Source organism: Neopsephotus bourkii, unplaced genomic scaffold (genome assembly GCF_033783945.1).
Source record: "Neopsephotus bourkii isolate Nb327-2 ecotype Australia unplaced genomic scaffold, CSIRO-AGI_Nbou_v1 NB_1053, whole genome shotgun sequence".
In the NCBI taxonomy this organism is placed as follows: domain Eukaryota; kingdom Metazoa; phylum Chordata; class Aves; order Psittaciformes; family Psittacidae; genus Neopsephotus; species Neopsephotus bourkii.
In genome coordinates this window covers 2,038,641-2,063,890 of record NW_026901542.1, presented here as the reverse complement: position 1 = coordinate 2,063,890, position 25,250 = coordinate 2,038,641, and the positions used below count along the sequence as shown (strand labels likewise).

Below are 25,250 nucleotides of genomic sequence, written 5' to 3'. Positions count from 1 at the left end.
AGCATAGGAGGTTCCACGTGAACATCAGGAAAAACTTCTTTACTGTGAGAGTGACAGAGCACTGGAACAGGTTGCCCAGGGGGGTTGTGGAGTCTCCCACATTGGAGATATTCAAGGCCCGCCTGGACAAGTTCCTGTGTGATGTACTCTAGGTTACCCTGCTCTTGCAGGGGGGTTGGACCAGATGATCTCTTGAGGTCCCTTCCAACCCTTGGGATTCTGTGATTCTGTAAATATAAGTAGGCAACATTAACTATCTTCTCCACTATGGTTTTGGATGAGTATGACTATGGTACTTATTTTTAATCCTCTCGGGTTGAATAGGAAACATCCAGAGACTTGCACATGCAACACTCAAGCAGCTTTATGCAAGATGGACAAATTCATTTGAGTGTCCACAAACACAAGCAGGAAGGACTGCCAGGCACGATGAGGACCACATCCATTAAGTGGATGTGATGATTTAACAAATGAAATTGATGTCTGTGATTTAATCTGTAATTTCCAACCTCCTGCACTTCTTCCTCACCTTTCCTGCATTTCTGAGTATTTTTATTATTCCATACATTTACAGATTCATCTAACACTCTCTCACCTCCACGAGGATCCCTCCTTCATAGCAACACGATGCAACTCCAGAGTCTCTGAGCAGCTCTGCACCATATGTATACAGCCCACCATCAGTGCTTGTGAGTCAGTGCTCATCCTCAAGAGATGCCTGTTCTCAGCTCCTCATCCAGAAGGCCAAAGACCCTCAAGGCTCAGTTCACATGGGGAGAGGAGGTAGGGTTGTGGCTCAGAAACAACATTAAACAGCCTCCAACCCTTAGATACTAACTCACCCTTGAGAAGACCCAACACGCCCAGCAATCACAATCTTGTATCTGTGATTCACGCAAGTACTCATTTAGTATATTATCTTTCAGAAAACAGAAACTTTTGAGTTACTAAGGGCACATTTCCCACAAGTATCAAATACCCCATGCAAGGAGGAAAGAAACCACATGCTCGCAGGTAGCTGTCTGATTGAACTTGCAGAGCATAAGTATAGCACAAGCTTGCAAGCTGTACCACATCCCCTCCAGACATCCCATTAATGAAAGAGCAAACTGCCTGAAATCTCTCTTGCTTCAGTGATGCCCGAAGGCTCCTCTACACCAGACACAAGTAACAGCTTTTGCTCCCCTAGCTAAGCCAGGACAGCAAGGCTGGTATAGCCCTCTGGTGGTATAAGCCACTTTCTCATTTCCCCTCCTCAGCAGACCTAAAGTAAGTTTGACAAAGCACTCTTCTGTTAACACAGCCACATCTATGCCAGGTTTTCCCGACATGGGTAGACAGACTATGAGGTCTAATTTTTCCTGTACTCCTAACTAATAGCAATACTGAAAGATTTCGTAATGCAGACCTAGCACAAAGCTCACTGCCTATGCAATAAGATTTGCATTATAATTGTGCATGTAAACTTAGGCAAATTGGGAAACTACAAACCAATTGCTTCAATATGGCTGGTATCACAGTGTTTTATTTGCCAAAGACATCTTTTAGAAGGAATATTACCTCTCCCCAAATCACTTCTTTTTAATTTATTTACATACCATCTTGGATTGCTCTCAACCATGCAAATTAGGCTTTATTAACTTACCCGAAATTTAGTCTCCTCATGTACAATAAGCTAATCCTCTACTGAAAGAGTACAGAGAAATTTTCATTACTGCAGTGGCAACGTAATGGTATTGTTATGTTTATGAGCACAATGTATAAATTTATAGCTCCACAGTGTGAAGTATACTCAGAACTGTCATTAAACCACTTGCAGACAATTCTCATGATCAAGATATTTAAGATTGGTTTTCAGCCAGGACGGACTATTTTTTACAGCTACAAAAAGCTAAATGAACGTACAATGAATTTAATGCTTGGTTGCAATAGCGGTATATAATTTTTAATTAGAAACCATCAACAAGCCTATTCTATTCCTTTCTTAAAAACACGCTAACAATTTTGCCTTGGATCTATGTAATAATTTCTGTACCCATTAATCAATCTGTTTATAGACCAATTAGATATTCATTGAATTGCAAATCAGGAGAAACAAGTTATTTAATGTACTATGTAATAATGAACAACTTCATGTTAATTTGACACTGAAGATAGGCAAACTAGTAGTTACATGCGCTCAGTGTCCCTTCCCAATGAAAGTTTCAAGCGCCAGGTAAGCCTGATCTAAGCTCACCATTTCTGGCAGCTAAATACCTGACTGAAAGGTCTGCTCGAAGTCCCTCATATGGAATAGATGCTGATACAACCATCATTTTCAAAGCAGTGTGAATTCAGAGCTGAGCTCTGCTTTGCCCTCGAGGACCAAGACTAGCAATGTGGATGCTGGTGCCCGAGCGCAGTGCTGCAGGGAATAGTGCTAGGAGCTGCAGTGCCTGGGAGGCAGCCCCTGGGAGATGCAGCTAGGGCCACCCAGCCCTGAGCTCCTCAGGGCCAGCCACTGCTTCCCACATGGGGCCATAGTGTTTCTGTTCAGCTGGTCTACAGCACTTGTTTCTAGGACATGACATCTTCTGCCTGCTTTTTATTTATTGCTTTGATTAAACTGATTTTAAAGAGGAAGATGCAGTCTAAAACAATGCCACTGCAAGGCTTCCTGATTAATTTTAAAGTAGGATTCTAGTATGAAAAGAAATGGGAGGTCACCTGTAAAATTGGGGGTGTGTGTCTATGTCTACAGTAACAAACTCTCTGCCGAATTTAAATGTGCAATTTAAGGCTGAAAACCCTGAAGAGTTGGCTTCGGTCCTGAGACGCAACTCTGGCCTTTTCCATACAATCATCGTCTGGTTTGGGTTGGAAGGGACCTAAAAATCATCTAGTGTACATCATCTAGCATCACATCCCTTCTGTGTAATACACTGTGAAGCAAACATGCAGACCAAATTATTTACTTCCATGAAACCATTATCTCCAGTTTAAGCTCAAGACATCATCAGCATCCTCATTTGCTGCACATCATGGCCCTGGTGACACCTCTGCAGTTACAGTGAAACCATGGGGGCTGCACAGGGTGGAGTCCATGGCAGCTCAGGAGAAGCCTATGGCTGACTCAGGCACGCTGTGACTACAGGAGTGTCGGAACAAAGCCAGGCTGCCTCATCTTCCCCATGTCAGCCTCATCCTCCTATGACTTCTATTGTGTGGGGCTCTGCCCCATAGCAATCATATCTCTAATCACCACCTCTGGTGAGAAGCACCAGCCCTTCTCAACTCCTTTCTTCCTCCTTTCACCATCCAAACAAAAAATTAACACATTTTGGCTCATTTACACTATGCTTATAAAGCAATCTAAAGATGGAACAGTCGAGCTTTTGTAGGACTCTGTTGAGCAGAGTAAAAATAACAAAATCAAAAAGCAGCTAAAGAGAAGTCCTCAACAATTGTAGCAAGTGTTTACAGCTCCAGTTACACAGCAAGCACAAATCTGGAGAGCAAGGCTACAAAGTTCTGAACAATCATAGCAAAAGCCACCCAAGTTAGTACTATTTAGGAAACTGCTCATGTGAACTACTGAACTATCTCAGCACTCTTTTAAAGTCAAAGTGAGCAGGGAAAGCATCACATACAAAGCATTCAGGACAGTGCAAGATAAACCTTAAACTGCTACAACTTGTACTGTCTGGCAATTCAACTGGCATCTGGAAAGTTCAGCAGCGCTTTACATTTATGAAAAAATTTCCCAAATAGTTCCCTACTGCTTTAAAATGATAACAAACAAGTTTTCAATACAACACAAGAAGTTTATTTTAAATATATTGCTAAGAAATCCATGTATTTACTTGAACTGCTTTTAATACTACAGTGGAGGACTTTAAGTGAATGTTTAAATGAACAAGAATTGATACGCAACAAAAATGTACATGACGATACACTTCATTTAATGTTATGTTTTGGCAAGAGCAAGCGCATTATTACTTCTTCAAGAAATGTCTTGCTCAGTCAAGCAGAAGTAGCTCCCATGTGGGAAAGCAAAGACTATTATGTTACATGGTTTTACTGGAGATAATTCTTTACTAAACCAATCAGACCACATAATAACAGCATTCTAACACCAACTACAGGCCCTTGGAGACCAGTTTGTGTGTGGCCTAGATTTCATAGGCTTCTTTACAACAGATGTGTTGGATGAGGGTAGTGTTACTTCATATATTAACTTCTGTGTTCCTTAGGTAAAACAGCAGTATTAGTTTAAGTTCTCCCTCTTACGTATTTTCCTTACAGAAAGCATGTGCTTTCTGCAAGCAGATGATAAATCTGAATTCAAATAACCCATTGCAGTTACAAGTCATCAGTTTCTAAACCTCACTAGGAGTACTGATGATCTCTCAGAGACACATCAATGACATTTTCAGCTCACATATAAGAATACCCAGCTGTATGTTTAAAATGCCTGGCTACAAACAGCTGTACAGCCAAGTCCAAAAATTCTCTGAAAGAGCAACAGTTACATATCTATTAGTTTTTCTTTGTTCTATAATGACCCTCCAGTATAGAAGCTGCGTTTAACAGGACCATAAATGAAAACAGAATCCTAAAAGCTCTCCTCTCTGTTGGATGCTAAAAAAATACCACAACTTGAAATGCACCAGTTCAGGATGAAGCAGGAAATAATCAGCTTTATGCCAAAGGAAGGACCTCGCCCTGCAACTTTTTATTTATAAAACACAGAATTGATGGAAAGCTATTTCCTAAATCTGCTCCATGGTAAACTTATTGCTCCATCCAAAACAGGAAGGGTGAAGTTTATCTACAAAAGACTCTGTCTGTGGTAATTCTCTTGTTAAAAATGCTTTAATAGCTTTCAGCTATGTGCACTGACCACAAAGGAAAGCGATATTCATGTAAGCCTCATCAGAATGAGCTGTGTATTAACGGCAACAATTACATGATAAACTAACCTTCCTTGTACAGAAAGTACAGTAGTTTAAAAGCCACATACACGGTCAAGATCAGCAATGATTCATTTGCTTTCACCAGAAAGTGACTTGTGGCGATTTAGCTTTCCCTGACCAAAAGCCTTCACACTTTCAATGTCAACAAATATCTTCAGCTACAAACACCCTCAGATTCAACATTCTGCACTGAGGGCTCAGTTTTGTTAATGGGCAAGACAGAATTTTACCCTGAGGTGTGGATCACCTCATTTTCTTCAATGGCACAGTGTAAACAAGCAGCAAGAGAAAACAAAACAGAACAAATCTTCCTTTTCCAATTGAGAGCAACTCCCAGCGGATCAGCTGCACGATTAACTGGCGGCAGAATTGTTATTATAAACTCAAAGCTAGTGGATTAATGAATTTAAGAACCAGTTCTTAAATGAGAAGATTCTCACCACCACTGCTTAAAGAGCAACTTCATTTCGTTTTTCTTCTTTAATGGTTCAAAAAAAAGCTGAAGGCAAAGGGTTTTTTTAATCACATGTGCAGCATAAGAAACATACAACACAAAATAAGTAAACTACTGTAATGGACAACTTCTCAGAAAGCAACAGCTGCAAGAAGAAAAAACAATGACTTCGATTACCAAGGTTTTACTACTTAGGTTATGCTAAAACTTAAGGTTTCTGAAAGTTTAGAATTACTTCACACGTTATACTAGCCCCACCAATCAGTTTTATTAGTGCATCAATAATGGATCAAATTGTTTTCATGTCCAAGTCATGGTCCTGTCTCTACCCTGTATAAACAGTCACTTGCATCATTTACTTTAAGTACTAATTTCAAATATAAAATCAAATAAAAGAAAAAGAAAATTAAGGCCATGTTTTTGAAGAATTCTATAAGCCCTCCCTAGCTTGTGGATGGGTATCTTTTTCCACATGCAGCTGTGACGGCTGAAAATGCTATTCCCCCTTCCCAGCTGTCACCATCCCCATGCCAGAAACCCTCACCCACTTGTTTGTGTGAGCCAGCAATACACAGGACTACTCCTAAAATGCATTTTTAGGCACAATCATCATAATTAGGTCACACACTAGCACATCCCTTGGGCTGCGGGGAGGAATCTCCTATTCTGGGTGAGAAGGTGACAAGAAACTGTGGATAACCTCCAAAGAGGACATTTATCTACAGCCTTACTAATGTGTCCAGTCTCTTTGAACTCATCTGGGACCACTCTCAGAACTGATACCTAACCCAGGCAGGCAAAACACACAGGGTCTGTGTTTTAATGTTTCTGTATCTTCAGTCAAATACAAAACATATAAAGAAACAGAACATAAAGCTAACACAACGGAGGTGGAATAGGTCAGAAAAGCCATATGATGATGCTTCATTTCTTACTGCAAATATATTCATTCCTTCTGTATTTTTAGCATTTAACACCCAAACTATCTCTCCCTCTGAATCTGTTCCCACAATTCCAGCTAATTCCATTTCAATTTGGGAGCAGAAATCTGATCCAAAATTGGTAAAAATAGAAAGCATGTCTGTCCCCAAACAGAAAGCCACACGGAGCAGAGACTGTCTTTCATGGTTAGTAAATCATATGTCTTAGGGCAGCGATTACCAACTGTGGTTCCAAGAGAACGTAGCAGGAGTTCTGCGTTTACTCAGTGGATAGACCACTAACTGTACTGCACAGTACTTGGAATTAATTATTTGGTAAGTTTGGGTTACAGCTAATGAAGAATCACAGCGTTTAGCTGGTTCAAAAAAACCTTGGGAGTCACTGTTGTCTTCATGGTGAACTAATTTTCCCTGTGATAAACACGCCTATTTTGCATTTTAAAAGATCTTCTCAGACTAAGGACACTGGCTTTCTACTTCTTCGTTACAAGCCTTTATTAATGAGACAGTTAATCAGCGCTGCAGCATTTCAGCACAAGAACTGTTACCTATTAAGACTCATTAAAGGAATGTCTGCCCTGTTCACTCCAGTGTCACTGAACATTTTCCAGAAGTTGTCTGATGGGGTGAACTGACAGAGGACAGATTTGGAACAAACTTGGCAAGATATGTGAACACACTCATGACTTTTTGAAGTGTTTGCTTGTCTTCGCTTTCTGGCATCCACTGAAAAGCTTTGATTCTTTTTGAGTCTGGCTTCAGTCAGCCCTTATAAAAGATATTATGATTGTTATAAGAAAACTGGGATCATCAAATACTGTTTTGTGTGGGTTTTTTTGAAAGCTTTAGCTCTGTATTCTTCAGATACCTTAGAGCAGCTTTACGCAATCCTTGACTTCTACAGATTGTGCTACCAGCATGATGCAACAAATCACAGAATCACACAATAGTTGGGTTGGAAAGGACCTTAAGATCATCAAGTTCCAACTCCCCTGCTATGGGCAGGGACATCTCACATTAAAACATGCCACTCAAGGCTCTGTCCAACCTGGCCTTGAGCATTGCCAGGGATAGAGCATTTATCACTTCTTTGGGAAGCCCATTCCAGTGCCTCACCGCCCTCACAGTAAGGAATTTCTTCCTTACATCTAACCTGAACTTCCCCTGTTTTAGTTTAAACCCATCACTCCTTGTCCTATTGCTACAGTTCCTGACTAAGTGTCCCTTTCGAGCATTCTTGTAGGCCCCCTTCAGATGCTAGAAGGCTGCTATGAGGTCTCTATGCAGCCTTCTCTCCTCCAGGCTGAACAGCCCCAACTTTCTCAGCCTATCTTCATATGGGAGGTGCTCCAGTCCCCTGATCATCCTCATGGTCCTCCTCTGGACTTGCTCTAACAGCTCCATGTCCTTTTTATGTTGAGAACACCAGAACTGTTCACAGTGCTCCAAGTGGGGCCTCAAGAGAGCAGAGTAGAGGCGCAGGATAGAATCACAGAATGGTTTGGGTTGGAAGGGACATTAAGATCATCCAGTTCCAACCCCCCTGCATGGGCAGGGACATCTTGCACTAAACCATGTCACCCAAGACTCCATCCAACCTGGTCTTAAACACTGCCAAAGATGGAGCATTCACAGTTTCCTTGAGCCACCCATTCCAGTGCCTCACCACCTCCTTCAACCTGCTGGTCATGCTTTTGATGCAGCCCAGTATACCAAGAGATATTTCTAGTACTGAGGAGACAAAACTTAGAATCATAGATCATTTAGGTTGAAAAAGACCTTCAAGATCCCCGAGTCCAGCTGTTACCCTAGCATTACCACTATAGACCATGTTTCTAACTGCCGCATTTGCATGTCTTAAGTACCTCCAAGGATTCTGACTCAACCACTTCTCTGGGCAGCCTGTTCCAATCACTGACAACCCTTTATTGAAAAAGTTATACCTGCTATCTAATCTAAACCTCCCCTGGTGCAACTTAAGGCCATTTCCTCTTGTCCTGTCATTTGTTACTTAGGAGAAGAGACTGACACCCACCTTAGTACAGCCTCCTTTCACGTAGCTGTAAATGAGCAACAAGGTCTGCCCAGAGCCTCCTTTACTCTTGACTGCACAACCCCAGTTCCCTCAGATGTCCCTCATCAGACCTGTGCTCTAGACCCTTCACCAGCTTCGTTGCCCTTCTCTGGACCTGCTTCAGTATCTGAATGTCTTCTTGTATTGAGGCCCCAAACTGAACATGGTATTTGAGGTGCTGCCTCACCAGTGCCAAGTACATGCAGATGATCACTTCCCTAGTCCTGCTTCCTATGCTATTTCGGATGCAAGGATACTAGAGATCTAGACCCAGTCCTCTTGGATTTCATGAAATATCTTATTTACTCTAAATGTAAACCAGAGAGGATGATTATGGTACCAGTATTTATTTACTAGTAACAACAGTAAAGCATCATGTAAATTAATAAGTCTGTGAAAAACAATATAGCTAGAACATATTAGTGGCTGCTCAGCAATTCTGCCAATGTCCTGCACTTAAAGATTGAGTATCAGCAGCAGCATAATGAACTGTGGTCACTTCAGAGATACAGCAAGTTCTGCCTCTGGCCAACACTCCAGTGAGTAGAACTTCACTCTGGCAAATCACACAGACAACTAAAGGTATGGAGGAGTTGACCCTTCTACTAAACTACTGTTCATAAGATTTCAATTTACCACCAACATCTTGGTAACTTGAAGATATCCTCAAATGTATAATTAGGGTATCTGTTAATATCTGCAAACATACCTTGCCATATTAATCCTATCTTTACACATACATAGGCTATTGTTTAAATGGCTAAAATAATTCACTTTAGGGCAGACACCAAAACAATAATTTCAAGTCAGACAGCTAAAATTGAGGAAAAGAATATGCTAATAAGGAGGTAATACAAAAGATCTAAAGTAGATAATGAAACTGGAAACCACAGAGCTATATATAAATGTATTTATTGAATAAAATGTACTGTTGCAATATAAATAAACATTTTTATGCTGCACCTTTGAGCAGAATAATAGCTGTTGCTGATAAAGTCTACTGATGCTGGATTGATACGGTGTGTTCTGGATAAGAACAGCATGGAAAGAGAGTAGTGAAGTTTCTTTTGATAAGCAGAACTAAACAGTTTACTGCCTAAGATAAAAATAGGTTGCTAAAGGTCAAACACTGATGCAATAGCCAAAAGAAACAGTACCATGCCGTTTACCTTTTAACCTTACTTCACAGAAGATTACCCACGTGCTTTCAAAGATACAGAATAGACAAGGGTTATTCATACAAACATATCCTGAAAAATAAGACATTCCTCCCTTCATGCAGCCTTCCAGAACTTTAACAAAACAGTTCATGCTAACAAAGATTTGGCTGGACTACACTCTCTGGAAAGAGTATTAAATGAGGCAAAAAAGATTTAATTACTTAGAATAGAGCAAGCCAAATTAAGTAAGATAGAAAAACCCCAGACAAAACCACAATGAAAATGAATGACATTTTCTCATTTCATTTAGAAATTCCAGCAGGCTTTTTTTTTGGGGGGGGGGGAGGGGGGGAAGGGGGAGAGGGTTTGTGTTTGTTCTGTTTTGTTTTAAATCACGTAAGGGTATAAACATTACAAAATTTCTATTTTTCGAATCAGTAGGTAGGACATCTTGCTATTTCCCGGATTAATATCCACAAAGAATGGGTTTACACTCTAAACAAAGGTTTATTTCATTTCTTTATTTCAGAGAACCATGGACTGGGTAGAATGAGAACAGTGACTGTTTCATTAAAACAAAAAAAAAAAGAAAGAAAAAGAGAAAAAGTTGCCTTCTGCAAAGTAAGTTAGTAGCTTACACTTACACTCTTAATGAAGAAAATATGACTGACACTTTTCATTTTGGCTGCAATCCACTGAAGCCAGATCTTAGAACTATTGCTTAGTTTTAATATAGAATTGACTATTGACTCACTTCATCTTACACCAAGTTAGTATTAACTTATCTTTCACCTGTCCATATTTCCTCTTTATTCTCCTTAGCTTTCCATTGCTCAGCAAACTACACTGTGGGCAAAGCCAAATTACTCTTTCTGCTCCGAAGACCCTGGAGTTGGGCAGTATGTACATAACAAAGGAACCCCTACCACCTCTGACTACCTTCACTTCTGCCACCAAATTTTATCCAAGTCCTCCCCACTCCCTCGGCAAGTCTTCGCTCAAGCTCTCATACAGCCTCGCCCTCTGAAAAGTCAGTAATTCATTAAAAACGTATCAATTGAATTATGTGTGCACCTCATGACATAAACGCAGTGACATTTCATGCATTTCTACCGAACATGAAAACAAAGGCAAAAGGCCTGTTTCATAACTAGGTGGAAACATCATTTAAAGACCAAAACCAAACACTGCCCACTGTATACCTTATGTACACGTGCACATGCACACACTTCAGAGCTTGAATACATGCATAATACAGCAGCTTTAAGGAATACAATAAAAAGCTGCTTACTTACCAGTGACACATACACACTAAGCAATTTGTCCTGAAATAAATGCAAGGATATCTATGAAAGCTTGTATCCTTGTATGTATAAAACCTTACCTGAGCTTAGACATTGCATATTCAGTTAACATGCTAAATGACCTTGCCTCTTTTAAAATCTTAGTTGATCCACAACAGACAAGAACAAGCTCAGCACTTTATTCCTAAGAGTTTTCTGTATATCCTAATATAACTCTTCAATCTTAATATAACTCTTCAGTAATATGCATATACATTTAAGAATACTTAAGTCTTACGGGACAGAAACAGTCAAACAGCAACAGACTGAAGAGAAACTGAAGCCGGAGATAAAGAAGACATGAGCCATATTACTATAAAGCTTTCAAATTATATCCAGCATATTTTTTAACATAAGCTTTAAAAGTGACTGAATTCTGCTTTTCCTAAAGTATCATTTTTGTGATAAACATAATGATTCAAAGAAGTGACCGGCTCGGTCCATACACAGCATAAAGAGAGGATTGTGCTGCAAAGCAGAGGTTGCATTCTTGAAGGTCCCCAATGTACAGCGCAGGTCTAAGACAAGCAAGGAATTACATTTTCACTGCACTGTCAGAAATACATACATGCAAAAATTATGTTCCTCTCATTAATAAAAAAATGTATCTGGGTCAATATAAATGAATAAGGAGGGAATAATTTCTACAGTAGATGAGATACTTCTATTCGGAATCACTGCTCTGGTTGCTTATTCTGACATGAGTTAACACCTACACAAATTAAAAGGCTCCAGAGCCAACTCATTATAATGATAAATGCTTTTCTTAGTAGCAAAAAGCCCATCCTGCTTAAAATTGAAAGGAACACTCCTAAACCAGTTTCTTTGATAGCTTATCTGGACCATAGGAGACCATATAATTACTTTAAACTCAAGGCTTTTTTGCCCACCCGTGTTCCCCAAACACTGGCTGACAAATGACGCAGAAAATTCACACTCCAAGAATGCAAATTGTATTTAACTGACTTTGTAAAAGTCTGCCTTATCAAATTACATATAAATTTGCAATTTTAGATTAATCACATCTGGATTAGGTATGTTAACGACCCAATACTACAACCATTTTACTGTAATTTACTAGTGTACAGATGATAATTGTCACATTTGGAATGCAGATGCAACTCCCCATCCAAAAGGAGACTGCAAGAATAATAAGGCCAATAATTTTGCTGTATGTATTATGAAACATTTTGCTCTGTTATTAAAAGTACAAATCACTTATATATAGGCTTAAGAAACCAACAGCCTGAATCAAATCGAGGGTGAGTCAGAGAGCTCTCGAAAGCTCAGAGTTAAACATTCAGGTATCCTATTACTAGAAAATCAATGGGGAAAAAAAAAAGCATTAACTGACCTTAGTGAAACAGGAAACAGAATCTGAGAGTTTATCTTTCTTCTGATTTTAGCAAAAACATAGTTGCAAGTAAACATCCTTCAATAGTAACGTAAGGAAAAGTATACAGTGAGCTGAAGTTATGCCCAAGAGTAGATTTAAGAAAAAAAGCTACAAAACTATGAGAAGTATTTAAAAATTAATCAGGGTATTTTTGAGTTATGGCTAGACCTATTTGGGTAAGAAGACTTATAATTTCATTAAAAACTCATTTTCACTTTAAGAAATTATTCACATTGGTTTTATTTGTAGTTGATGAGAAACACAGTAAACAACCAAATGGACAACAGAACGATCAGCAGTGACTGACATGTGTATCAAATTCTTCAGTAAGTGAATTCAGGTACTCGATGCAGGAACGCTGCATTTCCTGCCTTACCATCGTAACTTCTGCAGACGCCTCGAGGGCATCCAGAGGGGAACACACCAAGCTGGAAGCACCTGACTGCTCCCCCACTTGTTTCTGGCACCAGAAATAGCAACCAGTTTTCTTGCATGATGTAGCGTCTCCACCCTCCAGCCAGGGAGAAACTCCATTGCATTTGCCCATGGGCTTTAGAGCTTCTGTGGAATTAATTCCCATCTCCACCCATGTTCCTCTTGATCCCCATCTCATTCTTTTCCCCACCCTCTTGGCTGCAGTTCCTGATCTTGGCACAAATCATCCTTTTATTTTTTTTTTTTCAACTGCAAATCCAGTCCCACCCTTGTTTGTTGCTTCCCACACTCCCAATTCCCAACCTTACCTCTCCTGTCACCACAAACGCTTTCATCTCTTCCAGATTCCCTCCACCCTCCAATTCAGAGGTCACCTCATTCCTCAGCTAGACATAGTTCCATTCCCTGATCATTCCTCCATGATGTCCAATGAGATGCAATCATATTATGGTATTTCTCCACTGCAACTCACACAGTTTCTGCTACTGCCCGTTTTCATGATGCTTGTTAACAATCATCTTGGTTTAAGCCCAAACTGAATTTAGCTGAAACCTGACAATAGAGTCAAAAGATGCACAGCACAGATACTGTCTGATTGCATAAGCTAGTTTCTCCAGGAAGCCAAGTCAAAAAAGAAGTAATAAAATGGGCAAATTTCCAGTTGAAGATGATCACTGCAAGGCTTGTGTCAGCATACCCTAATCTATTTCTGATTTTGTGTTTAAAAATGCTTATGCGGAGATTTTTTTATTTAGGTAGCACATGACCAAAGAATTTAATACATAAATTATCTTCTATACTAAGGTTGTGCTTGTGGGATGTAATTATGGTCACGTAAGTACACACAGCCCTGACATAGGTACAGCATTTCATACTGTAATGAAACCAAGTATTTAAGCTATCTGGGGAGCAGGAGAGGGGGAAAGATCACTAGCAAGCCAATTAAACCATGGTGAAAGAGTATCAGACCCATCTATTAAGGGTTCTTTGTGTCATTCACAGCAATACTCAAAGTTCAATAGTTCAGAAAATTAACATACACACAGTCCTTCTCAAGAAGCTTAGGAAGCTAAAGAACCAGGAACAACACGACCCACTTGTTTTTGTCAGTATTCAACTTCTGCAATTATATAAGTCTGGATATAAGCCTGTATTAGTCTCTCAAAGTGAAACCGCCAAGGTAAGAGAGGCACACTATAACCTTTATCCTGTGGGGAACCTTGGCCCTTGCTTTTCTGCCATATTTTGTGAAGCATGCCAATGTGATACCCACACTAGTGTATGTCTAGACAACCACTGAGGACTGAAAGTCACAACATCCATGCAAATAAGAGTCACACAAAATGGGAAAGTGATCCTTGTGGGTTGGTGATAAATGATCATGTGCATCAGTCATTTACACACCAAGATAAAAATCTAATGTTTTTATAATCTTAACTTACAGAGGAAGCACATGCATAAGCAACTTATGCAACGAAAGATTTTTTCCCATAGCAAGTTCCCAATTCTGATGCCTTTTGGAACTAGAATGCCCTGTATTTTAAATGTCGGAGCAAATGAATACCCTCTATGGCAAGCTTTTAAGAAACAAACCTATATAAATACTATATGCACTCAAAATAATTGGAGCAAACCCCATGTAACAGTCTTCTGTAAACTGTAGCTTTTTGATTTCAAATTATTTCCTTGCTTTCCAAATGCTACCCAATTGCTGGCTGTCAAAGCACTATGGTTCACAGAAAAGAACAAGCTATTAAAAACAACTGTAGCCTACCCATTTTAAAAGCATACCAAGTTTAACTTGCTCAGTGAAACAACTGTCAGAAGAAAGCAGACATAAGGCTAGGTACTGAGATACAGAACACAAATGTAAGAACCAGATGACAAATGCAACCTCTCACCAAAGCATCTTTGGTCACAGATGATCCCATACTTATATAAGAACCAGTGTTGCATACAAATCGGATTACAAATGGATTAGAGGATTAAACTACACGCACCAGCAAAACGACCATCTACAAAACGAGTTTCTGTTATATTAAGATCAACCCTCAACAGCCTGAAAAAGATACATGAAAAAACATAAAATCCATAAAATCATAGGTTCACACTTCAGCAGATTTTCCCTACCTACAGGTTGTCAGTGTGAGACCCTTCTGTCACTGTCTATTCCAACCTCCTGAAAGCTCTTATCTGTGCAGGAGCTCCCACGACAAACATCAAGTCCCTCCTGTCACCTACCTTCCTGCCACTACATTTCATTTCCCACTCACCAGGGGTTTTCTCATGTTCGCTCAGTTACCACCTTCCCATCATCACATATGGTTTTAAGAAATCTTTACGACACTGTTCTCTGTTTGCCCTACACAAATCCTGCTTTAAGCACCACTTGGATTCCTGTTTCAAGACTTTCAGAAAATCAATGCTCAGATAGTATTGGGAATGCTGATAGAACTGGTGTGAAATCAGTGCTATGGGGAACAGACAGTAGTCCTTTGAGCTAGGGCTACTTCTGAGGCAATTTAAATTTCTAGACCTAATTATTAGGTATATGGGACTGATCCTATTCTCATTCTGCTTCAATCCAGGAAGAAACAGGTTTCCCCAGTAGCAATGCTGAAACAGTACTCAGAAATTCAAAAAATACTTTGTTCAAGAAACAAGTTATAAGAAAGAAAAATACTAAAAGGTTAAAACTTTAAGCCTCAATGCATTGTGCCAGCTAATAGAATTTTGTTTTCCAACCTTAAACCAGTCAAAAAATAAAATCAAACAACACTGCTAAAACCACCTCTCAAGTCTACCAATGCCATTCTGTTAAAGCAAGAATTAGCTGGAGACAGAGATGGAGAGGTGGCTCTCTTTATCCGCCAAATCAAATTCAAGTTATTAAAACCACCACCACCAAAACCCAACCACAAACAACAAAACCACACACACAATAAGCCTGACTCCCACAGAAACTACTGCCTTTATCAAGACACAGACAATTCATCATTTCTGGGTTTGTCCTTCAGCTTTCTCGGGAGGTTTGCCATTGTCAGTTCTGCTTATCCTTCCAAGCATCTCAACTTCTGACAGTTCTTTCAGTAGGTAAATTCTCATAATTAGTTCCTAATTATACCAAGGCCCACACATTTTTAGAGTTTCTTCTCTCTGTAACACCTCTTCCAATCCTGTTGACATTCATCATCTCTTGAAACTGATCTTCCTTCTTCCCAGCCTACTCAGTGTTACAGTTTCCAAGTCTTCTTTCATCCCATTGTTAAGTTCTCTTGGTTTCTCACAACAGACCAAGAAATGATAAATCAAACAATCACTGCTAGCTGCTGACTGAAAAAATACTACTTAACAGACAGCTCCTTAAATCTTCACTTTATCTGATCAAGAAGTGGATTTTTGCCTCTCAGATTTTAACAGGTGGGCACAGAAACAGGTAAAACCTTCTTTCACATTTTCTCTGGTTTCAACGAAGTCCACCAGTTTGACCAAGTACCTAACTACTAACCCTCTCCCATTTAAGTCTTCCAGAGATCTGCCATAAAATTATAATATCTATAAACAATCTCCTTGAAGACTGCCTCTAAGCAAACAGCCCTCTGAGATCTTGCAAGCTGCAGCACTGCTTGATAACATAAATGTAACACCATTACATCAAAAACTAGACCAATGGCTACCTTCATCAAAAGACTGAGTCCCCAGCATTCACAAACTTCAACAGAATGCGCTCAGCACAGGCCTAAAACTGTTTACATTAAAAAACATAAGGCAAAATAAATAAATAAATACATAAATAAATAAATATAAAAATAAATAAAAAAGGACATGGAACTGTTGGAACAAGTCCAGAGGAGGGCCACGAGGATGATCAGGGGACTGGAGCACCTCCTGTATGAAGATCGGCTGAGAAACTTGGGGCTGTTCAGCCTGGAGAAGAGAAGGCTGCGTGGAGACCTCATAGCAGCCTTCCAGTGTCTGAAGGGGGCATATAGGGATGCTGGGGATGGATTCTTCACTAGGGACTGTAGTGACAGGACAAGGGGTAATGGGTTAAAACTTAAACAGGGGAAGTTTAGACTGGATATAAGGAGGAAATTCTTTCCTGTCAGGGTAGTGAGGCACTGGAATAGGTTGCCCAGGGAGGTTGTGAATGCTCCATCCCTGGCAGTGTTCAAGGCCAGGCTGGACGAGGCCTTGGGTGATATGGTTTAGAGCGAGGTGTCCCTGCCCATGGCAGGGGGGTTGGAACCAGATGATCTTAAGGTCCTTTCTAACCCTAACTATTCTATGATTCTATGATTCTATAAACTGTCAGACACAAAATCTTCCACAGAAAGGCAGTGATAGAAATCTGAAGGTGAATTGTACATAAAGCATTCAAATCTCTCCAATACCCAACTGTTACTGGATACATGCATACATTTCTGGTGTTAAGTTCCCTTAAAAATATTGCCCTATGAGCCCTGTAAGCGTTGCATATTAAATAACGCTTTTTATCAGCTTCCCAATGAAAAAAGCTGCTGGCAAAAAGCTGAAATGTGGTAATACACTTCCTTATTAAACCATACCTTCAGGTGCTGAAGTAAAAGAAGTTGCACTGATTTTGCATATGTAGTTTGTAATTATGAACGTTGCAGTGCAGACCGAATAATCCATTAATGTCCATGGAAAGGGAAGAGAACATAGCTAAACAAATGGAAAGTGAAGGACTGCAACTTCTAAAGCATGGGGACTAAAACACATGAAAAGGAAAAGTAGCTGAAGTTTTTACATTCTTTTACAAATATACCGCTTTAAATTAATGTATCTGTAAGGAGAATCAACGATGCTGTGAAGACACCAACCAAAAGCTTCTATGTTTTCCACGTCGCAGTTTCATAAATGTGAAAATGCAGATTTCTAACAAACAGCTCAGCTTTAGAAAAATGAAAGATCCTAGCACAAAAAGTACTGCAGTGTAAACTAGAACAATGCAAATAAGCATAACAACTTAATGGATTTGATTTTGCAACGGTAAAAATAAGGTCTAGAACAAACAGATTATACAAAAATCAAGTCAGAATTAATATGGAAGAAAAAGTGGTTAAGAATGTGTAAAGAGTAATAAATGATTTGTATATATGGAGACGGGTATTGATATAAGGAAACTAATAAACCACAAAAGAATCAAACAACATCATAGGCAGATGATACCACTAAGGAATCACCACCAATTTTTTCTTAGAAGCCTAAGGCAAAACACCAAAACCTGAGACAAATGTTTTCTCGATTAGGAAAAAATAAATTAACACACTTAATTACATCTTACTTTTAAATAAAATAAGCCTCAGCTCAGAGGAGGCATGATACATACTATGCTACCAACCAAATTAGTCTGATGATGATGATGAGTCCATCATTAAGCCCTTGCTACTGTGTATTAAGTACACAAGGTTTGAAGGAGAACAGAAAAGCTAGGAGGCAAGCAGAATCTACAGCTTCCCCATCTTTACTCTCATCTGGCCAGTTACTCTTGTCTGGTCTCCTCCTGTCAGAAACAAAGCATGTCTGACCTCATCCATAATCAGAAATAATCCTTTAATGTGTTTTCTAGCTCCTGTTCCAGTTCCTTCAGCATCATTTAACTTCCTTACCTCTTAACTCATATTTTAATTAGGGGATTTTTTCTAACCTAGACAATTTTGCCTGAAATGAGCAACCAACAACAAGCTAACCTAAGGAACAGTAACCTGTTTCCCTGGCTCAGCTGAAGTCAAAAGGAAAGGTACATCATGCAAGGCCAGCTCAGACAGCCTCCTTCATTCCTACCTGGATTCCCATTAGTGCAGTTTATTCACTTACATATTTTCTTACAGCTGCTAAAACTCAAATGTTTAATCTAACATTAATATCCAGAATTTATAAAGCTAGCAATGGGCACAGAGGTGGTTGGGAGCAGGGAGGAAAGCATGCAGTATACTTCTGTACATTACAGAAATCATAACCATCATGACAGAAATGCCTTATCTTTGTATGATCTGATATCAAACCCCCAAATTTTTAGCTAGGTAAAGTTTCACACTGTGAGTTGTCAGTCTTCTCTCCGAGAAGCACCTCCAGAGAACAGTCTTATTAAAAAGTGTTAAATACACACAAAGACAGTTATTGCTATATAGATATTACCAGAACAAGAGATCTGAGTACAGAGCTCTACAGACCATGAGAACAAACAACAGTTCTTCTGAACCTACACACACTGAAACTGCTAAAACCTAACTGTTTTTCTTAACTGCTGGGCCAAAGATTTAAGTAATTTACTTAAAAAAGAAAAGGAATTAGCAGATCTGGAAACAGAATCTGGACACACCTTTCACCCAGCCACACACCCATTTTTCCTTCTTTGTCGTACCATATCTATGAAGTTTCAAATGCAAGCTTTAGAAAAACCTATGATTTTCATCATCTTCCACAAGGCAGCTGTCTGATTAGGGTAACAGTTCATTAATACTGCCGAGGCCTGTTAACAGGTACTATTTACAAAGTCAAGCAAACAAGCAATTAATGAGAAAGTTTAAGTATTTAAAGTACTATTCTGCTGGATAGTTAAAAATATTGTTGAATTGAAAGCAACCAGTCAGCCAATAATTCCATTGAGAAAAAAAGCCTTCATGAACGTAGTAATTCCTACACTTTCTTCTTGGATGCCAGAGCTCTGTGGTAACAGATAACTTGAGGCCTGAGTGTCAAATCTCATTCAGAAACTGAGAAGTTTATTTTTCCCCAAATCAGGGAAGGTACTTGGCTCATTTGGTAAAGTTTGTCTACAGAAAAGAATAGATTTTCAGAGGTAACCCATGTCACTTCAACTTGCATATGCAGTGTTTAAGAAACTGGACACATAATAATGGACTAATTAACACAGTGTTGCAGACTTGATGTCTAGACAAGATAAGACATTTCAAGAATCCCTGCTACTCACTCTCATAAAGGAACAACAAAGAGATAGCCTTTTGTGTAACACCAGTGCTGAATTGCTCCAATTGTGAATTTAACACCAGGGACATATTTGTCATCACTTCCGAAAGAAAACACACTTCAGCACATTACATGCTCAAAGCATAAGCTGATCCTTAACTATATGGAACCAGAAACTAAACAACTCCAAAGCAGTATGTTAATGTATACTAAATGTCATTAAACACAAAAATAATAATAAAAAAAAGTGCATGAAATTGTTACAACATCAACCTATGGACATTCATTGACTTTGATACGCCAATGCAAAGTTCTTGCTACACTATTTTCAAGTACCCAGGCCAATCAATCTTTTAAACACCTTTTTAATGGGCTTCAACCCCACCATGCTCAGGCAACATACAGAAAGAGGGAAAGGCATGTTCAAAGGCATAAGGAAACCCAAACAAACAGAAAGCTAATTACTTCACTATTTTTGTTTCTAAAAACTCTTCCAAGTTTCTGATTGCTTACACACAGGGCATCAAAGACCACAACAGGATCTAGACCCTACTTCAGGGGATATATTAAAGCATGAGACACACATTAATGCTGCAGAATTTTCATTCAATGCAAAGAGGCACAAAGATAGAAAAGAAGATGCACCGGGATGGCAGGGATCACTTTTCCCAGTACCTGCCTTGTGGAAGTGTCAGGAAAGACCCTGTCCTACAAACCACAAAGTGGCACAGCCAGAGGGTGCCAGGAACTCAACCGTTCTCTGAGGGCAGCTATGAGCAGGTGGAACTGGTCTCAATAGGCCCGTTGAGGCCACTCAGAAGTTGGGGACCACAGCAAGGAGCTGGGAGTCCACAGTTCAAGACTGGAGACAGGAAATGGCCAAGAACAGCAGGGAGTAGAAACCTTGTCACTGGTGGAAAGCAAGCATGTTCTGGAGAACAGCATGCAGGACTGTGATGGCAGCTGAGCTCAGAAACAGAGCAGTGAAACATCGAAACAGGCTGTCCAGAGAAACACTGGAGTCTCTCTCACTGGAAATATTCAGGACACAACCTGATAGAGCCCTGAATGACCTGATCTAAGGCCCTGTTTCAAGAGAAGACTGGCCCAGGTGAGGTCCCATCAAACCTAGACATTTCCATGACACTGTCTGTCACTATGCCTGTCATTTCAAAGATGAGATCAGAGACTTCCAGTCCCAGTTCAGCAATGGTCTCAAGCTCCCACGCACCTTCAACCATCTTCTTCCTTCCCCAGTAATATTGTCAGACTTCAAATTAAGCATATGCTTCTGAGTTTTTCTAGTTTGGGAGTCACACATAATTTTGTTTCTGTTCAAACAGTGTCTGGATTTTCCCAAGCCTTTATCCATGAGCACTTCTATTCTCCTCTCTTTTTGTGAGCTTCACTTAATACTTGCAAAGCAACTGCAGACTCTTAAAAGATAGTCACTAATAGCAAATAGTAACCAGCAACTGTTTGATAACATTTGTCCCGTCACAGCACACAAAGAACTTTATTTCTTTTCAAATTACATGATTTTAAGTGAATGCTTGCAGTAGGTCCCTCATCAAACAAATAACATACAAATATTTTGTTGATGAGCCAGAGTGATTGTTTGCAATCACATTCCACTTAAAATTTTGAATTTGGCCAGTGGTTATGGTATTAGGGGGATAGGCAGAGGGAACTTCACAAACAGTGATATGAACCATTAAGTAAGATACAGAGATGGACTTACTTAAACAGAACAACCTCGGTGAATGTTTCATTCAATTGCTTAAGGGATATCTTTTTTTTGCCGTTTTTTCTTAAACAGAAATAACAGAAATACATCACAAGCTGCCGTTTCTCCTGCCCAGGGCATCAGGATGCCTATTTGCTGTACAGCAGTGAATTTGCTCATAGCATCACTACATGTTCTAGCAGTATGGGGTTTTACCTGAAATAGTACCATACTATGAAGTACATATTTGGATAATTCTGTTCTTTTTCCTGGTTGAGCTTAGGATATGGATATGCAGAAGACAAAGAAAAGAGGGCATTATCAAGAACTGGGAACAGCAAGAATACCTGGGAATCAGGATGAGAATAAGCATGAACTGAGAAGCAAACGTCAAGAAAATCTGGTGCTCCAAGAGAAAGCTGAAAAACTTCAGAGACAAAACCACAAGAGGTCTGACGGGTCAATTCTCCTAATCAAGTCTCACTTTCTCAAACTGAGCTCATCAATGCTTCGGCACATACCCAGTTATTTCTACCCTGATTTACTTAGTTATTTTAAACACTTCAATAGCTGTCCAGTGAAGACTGAAAACCAATCTTCTGGGAATCTTGCTCTGCACATGGATTGCAGCTTCATCATTTTTGCAGCTCAACTCTTTGCAGTATTTTATTAATCAAAAGAATTACATACCAGAAAGAATACATTAAAACTACGTTATCAGAAGCTATTTTAAACACCGGAATGAAAAAAAGGCCATAGAACAAAAGATTTTTCTGCTGTTATTTGAGTTCTCAAGACAAATAAACAGAAATGTATTATGAAAAAACTTTCATAAAATGTATTCTATATTTCAAGTCAGTCTTCCTATTCCTAAAACATATTACAGCCTACAGTTCATTTCTAAGATTCAAATGTTACATCTACATAAACAATTCAGCATGACTACCCATACCAAATTTGCATGTTCAAGACTAATTTTCACTGTGCAAAAATCAGAAACATACTCTCAGTTAAACAGCAGCAAACTCAGTATAAATTATATTGAGACATTAACCCAAAGAGCCTTCTATAAGCCATAGGACCACGACTTAGGACCACAGGACTTCAGATTTAGTTTCCATTCTGCTCTTTGCTCCCTCTCTCATTCCTTGTCAAAGGTAGAGAACTCAAGCCACGCAGAATTAAACCAGATTTACTTTTAGATGCTGACAACTCAAAGTCAAGGGAACAGTGTATAAATTTCTCCAGAGAGACTGCTTCCATATAGAGGAGGAAGATTCACAGCATTTCCAATTATGAAAACCATCATAATTTTCACAACTGTCAAAAATTTTCTGGATTTTTTTTTAATTGCTGAAGCATGAGTTAATTTTAAGCATTTATCTGAAAAACACAAGTCATTTTACAGCAAAATTTAAATGGTTAAATATGTATCTTCTCTAGCTCTCAACAAATTCACAGTACCTGATTTCATAAAAAACCACAAATCTTGTTGAGTTGAATAAAATGTATTGAAGATGCTTCCAGTACCATTCTAAAACCTTACTTTGATTCTTTAGAAGCTGACGGCTTCAATATTCAAATCAACAACAGGAGAAACTGCTTCTATGAAATTAAAAACAAATCTTTTAAAGTTACTCCTCAAGCCAGCAGTGTGTGCTTGCAGCCCAGAAAGCCAACCGTATCCTTGGCTGCATCAAAAGGAGTGTGACCAGCAGGTCAAAGGAGGTGTTCCTGCCCCTTTACTCTGCTCTTGTGAGACCTCACTTGGAGCACTGTGTGCAGTTCTGGTGTCCTCAACATAAAAAGGACATGGATCTGTTGGAACAAGTCCAGAGGAGGCCACGAGGATGATCAGGGGACTGGAACACCTCCTGTATGAAGATAGGCTGAGAAAGCTGGGGCTGTTCAGCCTGGAGAAGAGAAGGCTGCGTGGAGACCTCATAGCAGCCTTCCAGTATCTGAAGGGGGCCTATAGGGATGCTGGGGAGGGACTCTTCATTAGGGACTGTAGTGGTAAGACAAGGGGTAATGGGTTCAAACTTAAACAGGGGAAGTTTAGATTGGATATAAGGAGGAAATTCTTTCCTGTTAGGGTGGTGAGGAACTGGAATAGGTTGTCCAGGGAGGTTGTGAATGCTCCATCCCTGGCAATGTTCAAGGCCAGGGTGGACGAGGCCTTGGGTGATATGGTTTAGTGTGAGGTGTCCCTGCCCATGGCAGGGGGCTTGGAACTTGATGATCTTAAGGTCCTTTCCAACCCTAACTATTCTATGATTCTAAACCTCTCCGAGCTAAGTTCCTAAAACTATTCTGTTTTACAGAACATAGTCTAGATTTTTTTAGTGATAAGTGCAAACTCTACCAAACTGCAAACTCTAGATCATATTGAAAAAAACATTTGGGATTATGCCCAAGTTTTCATCTGTTTTCACTGCAAGCCTGTCTTTAGGACCTAGGGGAAACAAACCAATCACAGATGCACCAGCATCAGGTGAATTAGGTAAATAATCACAATTGTTATATATTTTAAGTATGGCCCTAATCTTTAGTTTTTTCAGTTCATCATTTTTAAATAGTCTGAAATTCATGCATCTGGCAGAGCTGATTTAGGCCATGCACAACCCCCAGTGATCAGACACTTCAGGATAAACGAACTGTATCATGACCCTCATAGTTACAGCACGCTCTGGTTAACTCCAAGACAGCAAGACCCGGCACACAGGCAAAGCCATGCTCACCAGAACACAGTTATGCAAAGCCAACATTAAAAAAAAAAATAATAAAGAAAATAGAAAACCAAATTGAGTATAAAGTTGTTTTTCAAGTGTCAAGAAAAAAGGAAAAACAGTGTTACAGCACAGGAAATGGGCTCACAGGCAACAGAACAAAGGCCACCAGGCATAAGATGGAAAACGAAGACCTAGAATAGGCTTATCTCAATCAAGACTAGAGACCTGTTTTCTTGAAGATGTTATTATGAGATTATCATGAGTGGGAAAACTGATCCATAATTCCCTTCCACGCACTCCAGGCATACACTCAAAACACTGTAAATCAGAGCAAGTTTGAAGAAAGTCATTGCTTTCTCCCACCCAAATTATAAACTTTAATCACAGTCTCCAGAGTTGGGTATAACTACATTTATGTCAGACAGATCACATCAGAAAAATCTCCATTTAAAATAACTGAAATATGGAAAAAACCCACTCTGATTGTTTATGACAAATGAAATTGAAGATAACTGTAGTTAAATTCCTTACTGTGCAGTGACATATTAAAGACTAATGCACGAGCAAATTTCCTTTGAACCTCCTCAAAAATTCAACATAACAAGAGGAACAGAAATCTTATTTTTGTATTAAATCAATTCCTAAGTACTCAACACAACAGAAAAAAAGAACACAAATTTTCAGGACAATATCTCTCCCTCACTGAAATGTAAAGCACTGGAGTCAAAGGAGGATTTAAGGGCTCTTATTCTTCAGAGAATGATGAAGACACTGAGATTCAAAGTTACTTTTTAAAAAACAAATACAAAAATCCAACAAAACAAGCCTTCCCCCCCCCCCCCCGAAAGAAAACACAACAAAAAAGACCAACCAAAAAAACCCCAAACCCAACAGGCAGCTTCTAGTGTTCAATCCCAAACTGCGTATATTTAAGGAAACTACAGTTTAAAAGCAATTTGTGACAATTTGGTCTCACATAGAGCCTTACTTTTTAATTACATTTGAAATTATGTGTATTATATGTGATTTTAAAACAATTATTCAAAAAAGAAGCAATTTGCTTGGCCTGTAAAACAGCAG

General features: G+C 39.4%; 1 protein-coding gene across 2 annotated transcripts in view; it reads right to left on the bottom strand.

Moving 5' to 3' along the window:
* PPHLN1 (periphilin 1) overlaps positions 1-25,250 on the bottom strand; it is a 70,777-nt gene that overhangs the window by 6,550 nt on the left and 38,977 nt on the right. The window lies entirely within an intron of this gene.